Here is a 14894-nt window from a genome sequence, read left to right on the forward strand (position 1 = left end):
AACAACGGAAAGAAAAAGAAAAACAAAAATAATCAAACAACGTAATGAACACTCAAAGAAGGAAATATTCCCATTTTAATCAAATTTTTAATAGCTTTGTTACGTTTTCGAAAACTAAAATATTAGTATGCTAATAAATAGGCCATTCTGAAATTAAAATCCGAGAAATTTTATACCACCCTTTTAACTAGCTACTATACATGAACGGTAAATTTGGAAGTACCTGACTAACAAGTTAAAAAGGAGCACATATGTGATAGGCCCCGTTAAATGTATTGAAAAGTCACCTCTCTATTTCTAATTTCGGTCCAAACCGATTTTCAATCAAATCAATTTATGATCAACCAGTTTCGATCGAAATTATCAAAAGGGATGACTTTTCATTACCTTTAAACTCCCACCACATTCCCTGCCAATCACATATGTGCTCCTGTCCTAGCTCCTATCAATCTACCTGATTCTTTTTCTATATATACCTATACTACATCAAAAACCCTAACACTGCTAAATACTCCGAAATGCGACGATCGAGCTCACGATAGTGGTCTTTCGAACTTCATAAACAAAACGATCTTCGATGAAAGCATTCTGCTACATCGATTGGTTTGCTTGGAAGCCATTCCCAATAGGTTTAGCCATCCAGGCACGGTCCCTAAACGAATTTTTTTCACCAAAAGGTCCCTATCCGGTGTTAATGGGTTCCGAGGAATTCTCGTAGAAAAGATGGTAGCTCGAAGTATTCGTTTGTACCCGGCTACAACATCTTTACTCGTCAGAAGACCTCGGAGAAGCTAATTAATTTTGATGAAATTCGTTGTACCACCAGCGAGCTCGATCCAAATAACAAAAATCAATACCAATCTGCTAGATGTAATTTGGAATTTCCAGCAAACCGAGGACCAGGGCCGAAACAAAAAATGTCAATCCTAAAGATTTCCAACCAAAAAGATTTTTTATCAAATTTGAATTTGGGCCACTAGCATTTTTCTGAAGCATCATAGTAGGCTGCTTCGGAACTGTCAAATTTTGATCTTCGGTTTGCATACCTTGATTTTCTCTCAAGGTACACCTCTCCCAAAACCCAGCATACATAAAGTTCAGCTGTGTTCGCTGTAATTTTGGGATAGTAGTTTGCGTAGAAACATCAGCAGTGGTCGGAACATACGTCACACGTTCCAAAATATCATGTTGTATCTTGGCGTATGTTTCAAATACTGCTAATGTCGTCTCGCATTCCTGTACCTTGGCAATACCTGCTACCAGAACCGAATCTACATCGGCTCTGTTATATCTAAATGCCTCACATAAAATTTGGGACTGACCTTCAAAAGCCACCCTATCTCCTAAATTCATATTTTTATCTAACTCTACACCTTCATAATTATTATCAAAATTCCCCTTACCAAAACCCGCCTTTGAGGCATCCGGAGTAGTTTCGTAACGGTATTCTTGAACTTCGCTCCCAATTCCCTCACCAATCAACTGTTTGCTAGTAGACGCTTTAAAAGGCCGTCGGATGTACTCACCGACCAGCGACCGTACATTATCGTATTCATCGGTCACCGGCAATCTTTTGAGAACCTCCCAACGATCCTGCGCTTTTGGCAGCTTCGGCTTTGAAGAAGCCGCCTTTATGCGCTGGTAAATGGCCGTAAGTGTGCCATCAGGGTCGGTTCTCATAAAGTTGGGCAAAGACACCGGTCTAACAATCCGACTGGACCGGGTCTTCCGAGCATCGCGACCGTTTTTCGCCTTGCTAGCAAACATGTTGAAAATCAATCCTACCTTGAAAAAATGGGAAGAGCGATCAAAAAGACGTCCGCTTGGAAACCACTTCAGAAGCCTCTTGTCGATTGTTAGCAGCAGCCTTCCTTATATAGGCTCTCGGCATGTGAAAATTTGGTTACGATGGTGTTGCTATGGTAGCGTCTGGAAGATGATGCGCAAGTGGGTGAAAATCATGAAAATCAAACTTTTTGATCAACGTAGGCGTGCATGTTTTCTTCTTCATTGAAGTGTCATTTTTTTTCACGACGGTCCTAGGTCAGATTCCTGTCGACTTATTTTATTTCCTTGTTATTGATGTTATTGCTATTGCTTAAGCTGATTGCTAACCATTTTTGTTTTATTTATAGGGAACGGATCAATCATCGGACCCAAGCTTGGACCCTGAAATTATTGAAGAGGAAAGAGTCCGACAGGCCAGTCTCTTTTGTGGTTCGACACTTGGGACGGAAGCAGAAGAGCCGCAGCGAGATCCAACAAGAGAGAACAAACTGTAATTATCAAGCCTAAGGGAAATCAACGTGCTGATGTGACAAATCAAGAATATTCTCTCGAAGATATATTCTGCTGCTTTTTCGGTCAAAAATGTTCGATGCATGGAGAACGGTAACGTTTCCGTACGGAAACAAGTGATCATGGATAAAAATCATTGGTCTGTCCGAAGATTTAAGTGCTGGTGAAATTGACCTCAAATTGAAAAAGCAAAACAATCTTCCGCTCTCCTCGGACATTTGAAACTTTGATCCTTTGATCAAGCTGCAACGCGTCTACCTGTAGAGTGGCTGAAGAAATCAATGTCTACCGCTACTTCAAATGTTCCATGTCTGGCCATACAGCATGTTCCTGAAACAACTCTACTTGCTGTCTCATATGTGCTGGTGATCATGAAGCAAAAGAATGTGAATCTACTTTCATAAAGTGTGTTAACTGTGAACTGGTGAACAAACTGCGTAACCTTGCAACTGATATATTCCTGGATCGAACTACATCGACTCTGGCACGCAACGATGTTGGTACTATGAAAGCCACCGATCCTCCCACCACAGTCCTGCCACTGTAGCCGTCGTTCAACAATCTTCCCGACCCTGTGTGTGGGATTGGATAAGTGGTCTTCCAACCAGAAACTGCAGGTGAGTACAAATATTTTCTGACGAGATCAACACTTAATTCGTTCTCCAGTTCCAGCGCTACGCCGATTGATCAACTATATTCTGTCAGCTTGACACTGGAACACAATGATGTTGGCACCATGGAAGCCCCTAATCTCTCTGCCACAGTCGGGCTATTCTACTTCCTGCTTTGTCAGGTAAGTTTAACAGTGGTATTATATAATATGTCTCGCCGAAGCCGGGAAGGATACTGCCCCTTATCTGAATGGTAACTACCTACTTCAGCCTGTTACTAAAGCAGCCCAAATGGAAATACCTGTTATCGAGGTGGGTACGCAAGGCCTGACTGACACCGTTGGTAGTCCGAATACTGCCATGCAGCTAAAACTAAATCTGCAGATTCGCCAATCCTCCGGGTGGTTTGATTCTGATGCAACCTTCGTTCACGTAGTTTAACTGGTTTTGCGCACGTCATCGATTTGTTTCTACGGGTGTCGGTTGGGTTTTGCTGACGTCTTTGCTGAGTGGTAGCCTCAAGCATGGGTTTGAATGGTCGGTCTTGGTGTAACGTATACATCCCTCCCGATTTTTCTACTTCCACGACTTGTGATGAAAGACATCGGATCTGCGTTGGCCACATCCGAGAAACTTGGACGTTCACCTACTGTTTGGTGATTATAATCAGTCTGGCCTATGCTGGACAAGTTTAGCAGATTAATTATGTTAACCGGACCTCGGACTTGATATTTGCTAATGCCGACAAAACACCTGAAGCTCTCATTGATGCTGATCCGTTTCATCCTTCAGTCTTTGTCAAACTTATCTGTCCGCCTCTTTGGACGATACAATGATGAAAGTGAGTTTGATTTTCACCGCGATGATTATGCTGGTCTGAATGAAGCTTTACGGACAACTCAGTACAGCTGTAGCTCTGTTCAACGGAATTTTTTGTCGCTTCTTTGCGAATATGTTCTTCGACCCAGACCGAAGCAGAAGCCATAACCATAACCATAAGATACGATATGGTTAGACGGGTATTCCTAAAAAGCTGTCACCTCGGAAAACTAATCCAGATCTTCTCTCTTTTCGTTTTCTATGTCTTATTACAAACCATACCGAGCATATGAATAACCGAGTGCTCTTTCCAGATGCTGAGATGCCTGACCTGTTATATGGAAGGATTATGCACGAGGAGCGATTCGAATCCCCCCAGTTTTGAAGACATTAAGAACTGATGTTCCATTGCCCTGGTCAGATGGCTGGTGGTGAAGGAAAACAATAAGTACATGGAAACCAGAAAAAACTGTAAGTATGCTCCGCTCTATTGTAGTATATATTTGTCCAAACTAGCTACTGAAAAGTGAATCAAATGCGCTTATACCTGAAATGCATGCAATGATATGGGCAAGTAGGAGACTCACGATTTAGCATGGAGGGTGTATGGGAGTCGTTCTACGGTTTTTTTTTTCGGGCATGTGGTTCATTTTCGATATTATAGTGTTAAGTGATCACCATGTCCCACTCACGTTCTGGAATGTGGCCTTAAGACCCCCTTCTGTCGCGCAAAATCAAAATCAAATTACCGGTCTAGGGATCTCCTTGACGGAAGCTCTGAGACATTATCCAGTAAAAGTCCTTTGGAATTCTTCTTGGATACTCCGAATAACATTAACACTCGCGTACTAGGAACAAATTTCAATAACGCAATTCGCGGTTGATCACAAACAGGAAGTTTTTAGGTTGAGAATCCTAAATAAACAGAGAGAGAGAGAGAGAGAGAGGTTACTTTTACCTTGAATCCTGATCAAGGAAAGGAGAAGGTCACAGAACTTTAGAGATTCATTCCGGAAGGCTTCAAACAACATTTAATGGAAGTTTCAAGACTGGTGGGTATGGGTGCTTTGTTTCGGATATCAGATTCAGATATGTGGAACAGATCATTTCGATAGCTAGTTTATTAATTTCCATAACGTATAAAACTTTTGATGACTTGAATATCTCGAATTTGCTGATGTGTAGGTCATGTGGATTTTCTTTCCTGGTTTATGTCCAGGCGTTAACTTATAAAAGGGTCAAGCCTTTTACAACCCCTTCCCCCGATAACAAGCATTATATTTTGTTTGATGTGTGCTACTCTGGCGCAAGTTGATTTCCAAAGTTGTCTTTAAACAACGGTATAACATTTTGATGTTGCAGAATTATGACAGATAAAGTGAATATAATTTGAGTTAACAGAATTTCAGGTTGCCTTTAACCTGTCAATGGGAAATCAATTTGATTGTTTCATAGTAACATACTTCAAACTCTTTTCCCGTTTACACAAGGTAAAGGGCTATATTTAAATTTGCCAAAATTATGGTACCATTTTCATAAATTTTATTATTCTGTGCCCTCTTTTCTTTCGCTGATGAATATTCCATATCGTCAGGTAATGATAGCCAATATGTTTCATTCACGTAGTCACCATTGCACATGTAACGACGGCAGTCACAAAATGGCAAATGAAATGAAAGTTGAAGACAAATTCGAAGTTCCACTGGGACGTAATAACTATGACTAATAAGACTCGGAAGTCGCGTACTGCTACAGCCGTCAATGATGTTGTCTAATGCCGCGTGTGAACGTTTGATTATTGGTGTGTAGATGAGATTCCATATATAATGTAAAATCTAAAACTTTGCCCATTTTGAATGAGAAATAAAATCTTAACTAGAGAAAATGGATGTAATGTCGGCCTAAAGGCCCCTAATTTAGGCCCATACATAAATTCAGCAATCGACTAAATTTTCAATAGCAACCAAAATTATCCATTAGTACCGTCCCAATGACGCGTTCAACTAGATAAAATGGATAAATAGCAGTCCCAATCTTATATCCATAGGCCAACATTAGAGCTATTTCTCCTATTATTAATTTTAAATGGAATGAAAATCTTATGAAAATATAATGAAATATGGCTTTCTTTTTATGTTTTCAGATCTATTTTAATACTCTCGCCCGCACGTCCCATTGCACTACAAATAAAATTCGCTTTCTAATCAGTCCCGACCAGGGTCCGGAAGGAACGCTATTACATTACATTGAACTTGCACCATGCTTCCGTCAAACCACTGTTGACACTGCATTTAGCATATGTGGATAAGGAACCAATAATGCCAGTCAAGTGGCTGGTAGGGGTAAAATGCCCACTTGTAGAAAAACAACGATAACATTTCCTCAGATGCTCAGATGTGGGTAACGGATTGTGCTTGTTTTCATCTGGAGGTTTCACAAATATTTCCAGATCATGAAATCCAACTGATTCTTTAATAAAATTATATGTTGTGCAAAACACGACACCTTTATTAAAATCATCGACTTCAAATTAAACGTTTAACAGCATATATCACAAAGGAATGACATGAATTCACTTATCGTATATTATTTAGATGTTTAACTTAATGAACAACAGTTTCACACTCTATTGGGACCATAATTCTGAATTCATTTAAAATACCTCATACCTTTAAATTCTTTACTTACAGGTTATGGTTTGTCTCTATCAAGCGGTGCATTTTACTTCAATTTTTGTGAAGAGTGCGTGGTAAGTTTGTGAATTTTGCTGTTTCCCATAAATAAATAATAATTATTTTTCTCCGAATGCAGATAGCAATACGGGTAGCGTTTACGCGGCCTGTTGTAGAACCGAGGAGGCCTGGTCAATTCCACCATTCATTTGTGCTTCAAAAATTCGTCACAGCTCTGAATTCTCAAAATTTGAAACTGATCCAGACTTGGACATTCAAGCCACCAGAACAATTTTGACAGTCGAACCAGAGCACCACTCGTTTTATGCAGCATCGTGACTAACGAAGGTACGACTTTCTTTATTATTTTTATTATTATAGCTGAGATTATAGCACCACAGCCAAAGATGCTACGTAGGATGGGTTTTTAGGATAAGAAAGAAGCGTATTCAAAAATCAACAGAACTTTTGTAAAACGGTCTACACTGATTGACGACCAATAAATAAAAATAAAACAAACGACCTTGGCAACGTATGCCCTGGTGGTTTCTAGCAACACTGCCATTTCAATCAAGATATGCGTTTCTCGATTAGGATTTGGCAGTTCAGTTGGCTTAAAATCAACCAGTCCACTCATTTCTTATCCTAGTGCTACGAAAAGCTCTAATCTGGATTTAGGAATTTGTTTCAAAGGTGGGACGGAGGTCCTTCGTCCTACTTTTTCTGTACGTAAGAGCTTCGTTATTTACTTGCAGATTAATTCATTGCCTTTGTGCACCGTGTTTTAAACGAACGGTCCTCCTCTGAATTTTATTTTTGTTACTTGAAATGAACATTCAAATTTCTTGGATTGTCTAAAACTAATGTAAAGCGTCAGATTGGTATGAGAGCTGAACTAGATATAGAGGCAAACCATGTTTATAATTTTATCCTGCAAGCATGAGATCAAACAATGAACCGAACGTAGGTACCTCCTCAACAAGTCAGGGTCAATTAGAGGAACACTTAGATCAAAAAGTGACACACTTACCCATTTTGTGCTACTTGCATCGGTGGATCTGATCCTATTGAATCAAGTGATGACCAAATAGTAAACACAATACTAGTTGGCGCCAGCATCAGTGGTTTAAAAATGCTTCGCGCTAATGGCATAGTTCCCCTGCCGAAGAGCATTCCATAATGGTGTCTTGGTTAGCTTTAGTTAGGCAATACTATTTGAAGAATTCATTGGTCAACAGGATCTTTTGAAGCCTTAAACACTTAATTCAACCAAATTGAGCAACACCACTTAGTTGATACACTACAGTGAGCACTTTCATTCATACAAAAGATGGTATGGATTTTTTTAACTTGAAAATATTAACCTAAAATTACAATTTTAATTGACAACGAGAAAAAATTGCAGATCATTTCAAATGTGGGACTCATTAAATTCTCGTTTCGGCCCTAGCTATTCTACATAATACACTTTCAATCTACCAACTACCAATTTTCTCTGACCTGAAGTCGACTCTATCCTGGAGCACATATGTGAGAAGCCCCGTTAAAAGTACTGAACAAAGAATTCAGTACCCTTAAACTCCCACCACATTCCCTGCCAATCACATATGTGCTCCTGCCCTAGCTCCTAACTGATTGAAAACGCTTCTAAGGGTGGTATCACATTTCCCGGAGTTTCATTTCCTAAAATGGACCATTTACATGAAAGTAGGAAATCATGTGCATTCAAAATGGAAAATTTTATTTTTTATTCAAAATTTTGCTAATGGGAATATTGCCTTCTTTATTCAAATATCAAACTAAAGAATAACAAAAATAACAATAACAACGGAAAGAAAAAGAAAAACAAAAATAATCAAACAACGTAATGAACACTCAAAGAAGGAAATATTCCCATTTTAATCAAATTTTTAATAGCTTTGTTACGTTTTCGAAAACTAAAATATTAGTATGCTAATAAATAGGCCATTCTGAAATTAAAATCCGAGAAATTTTATACCACCCTTTTAACTAGCTACTATACATGAACGGTAAATTTGGAAGTACCTGACTAACAAGTTAAAAAGGAGCACATATGTGATAGGCCCCGTTAAATGTATTGAAAAGTCACCTCTCTATTTCTAATTTCGGTCCAAACCGATTTTCAATCAAATCAATTTATGATCAACCAGTTTCGATCGAAATTATCAAAAGGGATGACTTTTCATTACCTTTAAACTCCCACCACATTCCCTGCCAATCACATATGTGCTCCTGTCCTAGCTCCTATCAATCTACCTGATTCTTTTTCTATATATACCTATACTACATCAAAAACCCTAACACTGCTAAATACTCCGAAATGCGACGATCGAGCTCACGATAGTGGTCTTTCGAACTTCATAAACAAAACGATCTTCGATGAAAGCATTCTGCTACATCGATTGGTTTGCTTGGAAGCCATTCCCAATAGGTTTAGCCATCCAGGCACGGTCCCTAAACGAATTTTTTTCACCAAAAGGTCCCTATCCGGTGTTAATGGGTTCCGAGGAATTCTCGTAGAAAAGATGGTAGCTCGAAGTATTCGTTTGTACCCGGCTACAACATCTTTACTCGTCAGAAGACCTCGGAGAAGCTAATTAATTTTGATGAAATTCGTTGTACCACCAGCGAGCTCGATCCAAATAACAAAAATCAATACCAATCTGCTAGATGTAATTTGGAATTTCCAGCAAACCGAGGACCAGGGCCGAAACAAAAAATGTCAATCCTAAAGATTTTTTATCAAATTTGAATTTGGGCCACTAGCATTTTTCTGAAGCATCATAGTAGGCTGCTTCGGAACTGTCAAATTTTGATCTTCGGTTTGCATACCTTGATTTTCTCTCAAGGTACACCTCTCCCAAAACCCAGCATACATAAAGTTCAGCTGTGTTCGCTGTAATTTTGGGATAGTAGTTTGCGTAGAAACATCAGCAGTGGTCGGAACATACGTCACACGTTCCAAAATATCATGTTGTATCTTGGCGTATGTTTCAAATACTGCTAATGTCGTCTCGCATTCCTGTACCTTGGCAATACCTGCTACCAGAACCGAATCTACATCGGCTCTGTTATATCTAAATGCCTCACATAAAATTTGGGACTGACCTTCAAAAGCCACCCTATCTCCTAAATTCATATTTTTATCTAACTCTACACCTTCATAATTATTATCAAAATTCCCCTTACCAAAACCCGCCTTTGAGGCATCCGGAGTAGTTTCGTAACGGTATTCTTGAACTTCGCTCCCAATTCCCTCACCAATCAACTGTTTGCTAGTAGACGCTTTAAAAGGCCGTCGGATGTACTCACCGACCAGCGACCGTACATTATCGTATTCATCGGTCACCGGCAATCTTTTGAGAACCTCCCAACGATCCTGCGCTTTTGGCAGCTTCGGCTTTGAAGAAGCCGCCTTTATGCGCTGGTAAATGGCCGTAAGTGTGCCATCAGGGTCGGTTCTCATAAAGTTGGGCAAAGACACCGGTCTAACAATCCGACTGGACCGGGTCTTCCGAGCATCGCGACCGTTTTTCGCCTTGCTAGCAAACATGTTGAAAATCAATCCTACCTTGAAAAAATGGGAAGAGCGATCAAAAAGACGTCCGCTTGGAAACCACTTCAGAAGCCTCTTGTCGATTGTTAGCAGCAGCCTTCCTTATATAGGCTCTCGGCATGTGAAAATTTGGTTACGATGGTGTTGCTATGGTAGCGTCTGGAAGATGATGCGCAAGTGGGTGAAAATCATGAAAATCAAACTTTTTGATCAACGTAGGCGTGCATGTTTTCTTCTTCATTGAAGTGTCATTTTTTTTCACGACGGTCCTAGGTCAGATTCCTGTCGACTTATTTTATTTCCTTGTTATTGATGTTATTGCTATTGCTTAAGCTGATTGCTAACCATTTTTGTTTTATTTATAGGGAACGGATCAATCATCGGACCCAAGCTTGGACCCTGAAATTATTGAAGAGGAAAGAGTCCGACAGGCCAGTCTCTTTTGTGGTTCGACACTTGGGACGGAAGCAGAAGAGCCGCAGCGAGATCCAACAAGAGAGAACAAACTGTAATTATCAAGCCTAAGGGAAATCAACGTGCTGATGTGACAAATCAAGAATATTCTCTCGAAGATATATTCTGCTGCTTTTTCGGTCAAAAATGTTCGATGCATGGAGAACGGTAACGTTTCCGTACGGAAACAAGTGATCATGGATAAAAATCATTGGTCTGTCCGAAGATTTAAGTGCTGGTGAAATTGACCTCAAATTGAAAAAGCAAAACAATCTTCCGCTCTCCTCGGACATTTGAAACTTTGATCCTTTGATCAAGCTGCAACGCGTCTACCTGTAGAGTGGCTGAAGAAATCAATGTCTACCGCTACTTCAAATGTTCCATGTCTGGCCATACAGCATGTTCCTGAAACAACTCTACTTGCTGTCTCATATGTGCTGGTGATCATGAAGCAAAAGAATGTGAATCTACTTTCATAAAGTGTGTTAACTGTGAACTGGTGAACAAACTGCGTAACCTTGCAACTGATATATTCCTGGATCGAACTACATCGACTCTGGCACGCAACGATGTTGGTACTATGAAAGCCACCGATCCTCCCACCACAGTCCTGCCACTGTAGCCGTCGTTCAACAATCTTCCCGACCCTGTGTGTGGGATTGGATAAGTGGTCTTCCAACCTGAAACTGCAGGTGAGTACAAATATTTTCTGACGAGATCAACACTTAATTCGTTCTCCAGTTCCAGCGCTACGCCGATTGATCAACTATATTCTGTCAGCTTGACACTGGAACACAATGATGTTGGCACCATGGAAGCCCCTAATCTCTCTGCCACAGTCGGGCTATTCTACTTCCTGCTTTGTCAGGTAAGTTTAACAGTGGTATTATATAATATGTCTCGCCGAAGCCGGGAAGGATACTGCCCCTTATCTGAATGGTAACTACCTACTTCAGCCTGTTACTAAAGCAGCCCAAATGGAAATACCTGTTATCGAGGTGGGTACGCAAGGCCTGACTGACACCGTTGGTAGTCCGAATACTGCCATGCAGCTAAAACTAAATCTGCAGATTCGCCAATCCTCCGGGTGGTTTGATTCTGATGCAACCTTCGTTCACGTAGTTTAACTGGTTTTGCGCACGTCATCGATTTGTTTCTACGGGTGTCGGTTGGGTTTTGCTGACGTCTTTGCTGAGTGGTAGCCTCAAGCATGGGTTTGAATGGTCGGTCTTGGTGTAACGTATACATCCCTCCCGATTTTTCTACTTCCACGACTTGTGATGAAAGACATCGGATCTGCGTTGGCCACATCCGAGAAACTTGGACGTTCACCTACTGTTTGGTGATTATAATCAGTCTGGCCTATGCTGGACAAGTTTAGCAGATTAATTATGTTAACCGGACCTCGGACTTGATATTTGCTAATGCCGACAAAACACCTGAAGCTCTCATTGATGCTGATCCGTTTCATCCTTCAGTCTTTGTCAAACTTATCTGTCCGCCTCTTTGGACGATACAATGATGAAAGTGAGTTTGATTTTCACCGCGATGATTATGCTGGTCTGAATGAAGCTTTACGGACAACTCAGTACAGCTGTAGCTCTGTTCAACGGAATTTTTTGTCGCTTCTTTGCGAATATGTTCTTCGACCCAGACCGAAGCAGAAGCCATAACCATAACCATAAGATACGATATGGTTAGACGGGTATTCCCAAAAAGCTGTCACCTCGGAAAACTAATCCAGATCTTCTCTCTTTTCGTTTTCTATGTCTTATTACAAACCATACCGAGCATATGAATAACCGAGTGCTCTTTCCAGATGCTGAGATGCCTGACCTGTTATATGGAAGGATTATGCACGAGGAGCGATTCGAATCCCCCCAGTTTTGAAGACATTAAGAACTGATGTTCCATTGCCCTGGTCAGATGGCTGGTGGTGAAGGAAAACAATAAGTACATGGAAACCAGAAAAAACTGTAAGTATGCTCCGCTCTATTGTAGTATATATTTGTCCAAACTAGCTACTGAAAAGTGAATCAAATGCGCTTATACCTGAAATGCATGCAATGATATGGGCAAGTAGGAGACTCACGATTTAGCATGGAGGGTGTATGGGAGTCGTTCTACGGTTTTTTTTTCGGGCATGTGGTTCATTTTCGATATTATAGTGTTAAGTGATCACCATGTCCCACTCACGTTCTGGAATGTGGCCTTAAGACCCCCTTCTGTCGCGCAAAATCAAAATCAAATTACCGGTCTAGGGATCTCCTTGACGAAAGCTCTGAGACATTATCCAGTAAAAGTCCTTTGGAATTCTTCTTGGATACTCCGAATAACATTAACACTCGCGTACTAGGAACAAATTTCAATAACGCAATTCGCGGTTGATCACAAACAGGAAGTTTTTAGGTTGAGAATCCTAAATAAACAGAGAGAGAGAGAGAGAGAGGTTACTTTTACCTTGAATCCTGATCAAGGAAAGGAGAAGGTCACAGAACTTTAGAGATTCATTCCGGAAGGCTTCAAACAACATTTAATGGAAGTTTCAAGACTGGTGGGTATGGGTGCTTTGTTTCGGATATCAGATTCAGATATGTGGAACAGATCATTTCGATAGCTAGTTTATTAATTTCCATAACGTATAAAACTTTTGATGACTTGAATATCTCGAATTTGCTGATGTGTAGGTCATGTGGATTTTCTTTCCTGGTTTATGTCCAGGCGTTAACTTATAAAAGGGTCAAGCCTTTTACAACCCCTTCCCCCGATAACAAGCATTATATTTTGTTTGATGTGTGCTACTCTGGCGCAAGTTGATTTCCAAAGTTGTCTTTAAACAACGGTATAACATTTTGATGTTGCAGAATTATGACAGATAAAGTGAATATAATTTGAGTTAACAGAATTTCAGGTTGCCTTTAACCTGTCAATGGGAAATCAATTTGATTGTTTCATAGTAACATACTTCAAACTCTTTTCCCGTTTACACAAGGTAAAGGGCTATATTTAAATTTGCCAAAATTATGGTACCATTTTCATAAATTTTATTATTCTGTGCCCTCTTTTCTTTCGCTGATGAATATTCCATATCGTCAGGTAATGATAGCCAATATGTTTCATTCACGTAGTCACCATTGCACATGTAACGACGGCAGTCACAAAATGGCAAATGAAATGAAAGTTGAAGACAAATTCGAAGTTCCACTGGGACGTAATAACTATGACTAATAAGACTCGGAAGTCGCGTACTGCTACAGCCGTCAATGATGTTGTCTAATGCCGCGTGTGAACGTTTGATTATTGGTGTGTAGATGAGATTCCATATAGGGGAATTTACGTATTCTCGTCAATCTAAGCAGCGTCCGCACTTCTATTAGCATTTTCACAGCGTCACGCACATATATGACGTGTCTGTTTGTTTCAATTCATCTGCTGCTTGCTTCTCTATCCATTCCAATCGACAGAATTATTCAAAACTGTTTGAAAGCGTTTTTACAACGCTCTAAATTTCTCAGGTGAGTGTGACTATTGTCGTCAGCCACTTTTTCTTCGGCAACCTTCCCATTAGAACTGCGTGTTAACCAGCTGTTCTATTATCGGCAACTAGAAATCAGCCCCATTTTGTAGTACGTATGCTTCATTTGAATAAAAATCTGGCATAACAGGATTGCTCGGTCCTACAAATATAATCAGATTGAAGCTGAAAGACTAAAGAATCGTTTGGATACATTCAGGGAAGTGGGTTGATGGTAAAACATAGTGAAATTAACGTTTAAATTTTGGTTGCCGAAAACAGTCAATGGGTGCCGAAGTCGACATTTACCCTATAATGTAAAATCTAAAACTTTGCCCATTTTGAATGAGAAATAAAATCTTAACTAGAGAAAATGGATGTAATGTCGGCCTAAAGGCCCCTAATTTGGGCCCATACATAAATTCAGCAATCGACTAAATTTTCAATAGCAACCAAAATTATCCATTAGTACCGTCCCAATGACGCGTTCAACTAGATAAAATGGATAAATAGCAGTCCCAATCTTATATCCATAGGCCAACATTAGAGCTATTTCTCCTATTATTAATTTTAAATGGAATGAAAATCTTATGAAAATATAATGAAATATGGCTTTCTTTTTATGTTTTCAGATCTATTTTAATACTCTCGCCCGCACGTCCCATTGCACTACAAATAAAATTCGCTTTCTAATCAGTCCCGACCAGGGTCCGGACACTGCATTTAGCATATGTGGATAAGGAACCAATAATGCCAGTCAAGTGGCTGGTAGGGGTAAAATGCCCACTTGTAGAAAAACAACGATAACATTTCCTCAGATGCTCAGATGTGGGTAACGGATTGTGCTTGTTTTCATCTGGAGGTTTCACAAATATTTCCAGATCATGAAATCCAACTGATTCTTTAATAAAATTATATGTTGTGCAAAACACGACACCTTTATTAAAATC

At 39.9% G+C, this 14894-nt stretch overlaps 2 long non-coding RNA genes across 2 annotated transcripts; both read left to right on the forward strand.

Annotated features, from left to right (window-relative positions):
* The first annotated feature begins 2964 nt into the window (after positions 1-2964).
* On the forward strand, positions 2965-6301 carry LOC135711458 (uncharacterized). Its single transcript, XR_010518491.1, has 3 exons — positions 2965-3091; positions 4043-4199; positions 5872-6301. It is a non-coding gene; the product is annotated as an uncharacterized LOC135711458 (long non-coding RNA).
* A 254-nt stretch (positions 6302-6555) lies between these two features.
* Positions 6556-14630, forward strand: LOC135711459 (uncharacterized). Its single transcript, XR_010518492.1, has 5 exons — positions 6556-6748; positions 10343-11122; positions 11172-11298; positions 12250-12406; positions 14577-14630. It is a non-coding gene; the product is annotated as an uncharacterized LOC135711459 (long non-coding RNA).
* Positions 14631-14894: the final 264 nt, after the last annotated feature.

The sequence above is a fragment of the Ochlerotatus camptorhynchus genome, unplaced genomic scaffold (genome assembly GCF_037179485.1).
Source record: "Ochlerotatus camptorhynchus isolate MF236.1 unplaced genomic scaffold, CSIRO-AGI_Acam_v1.1 ptg000433l, whole genome shotgun sequence".
NCBI classification, from domain to species: Eukaryota; Metazoa; Arthropoda; class Insecta; order Diptera; family Culicidae; genus Ochlerotatus; species Ochlerotatus camptorhynchus.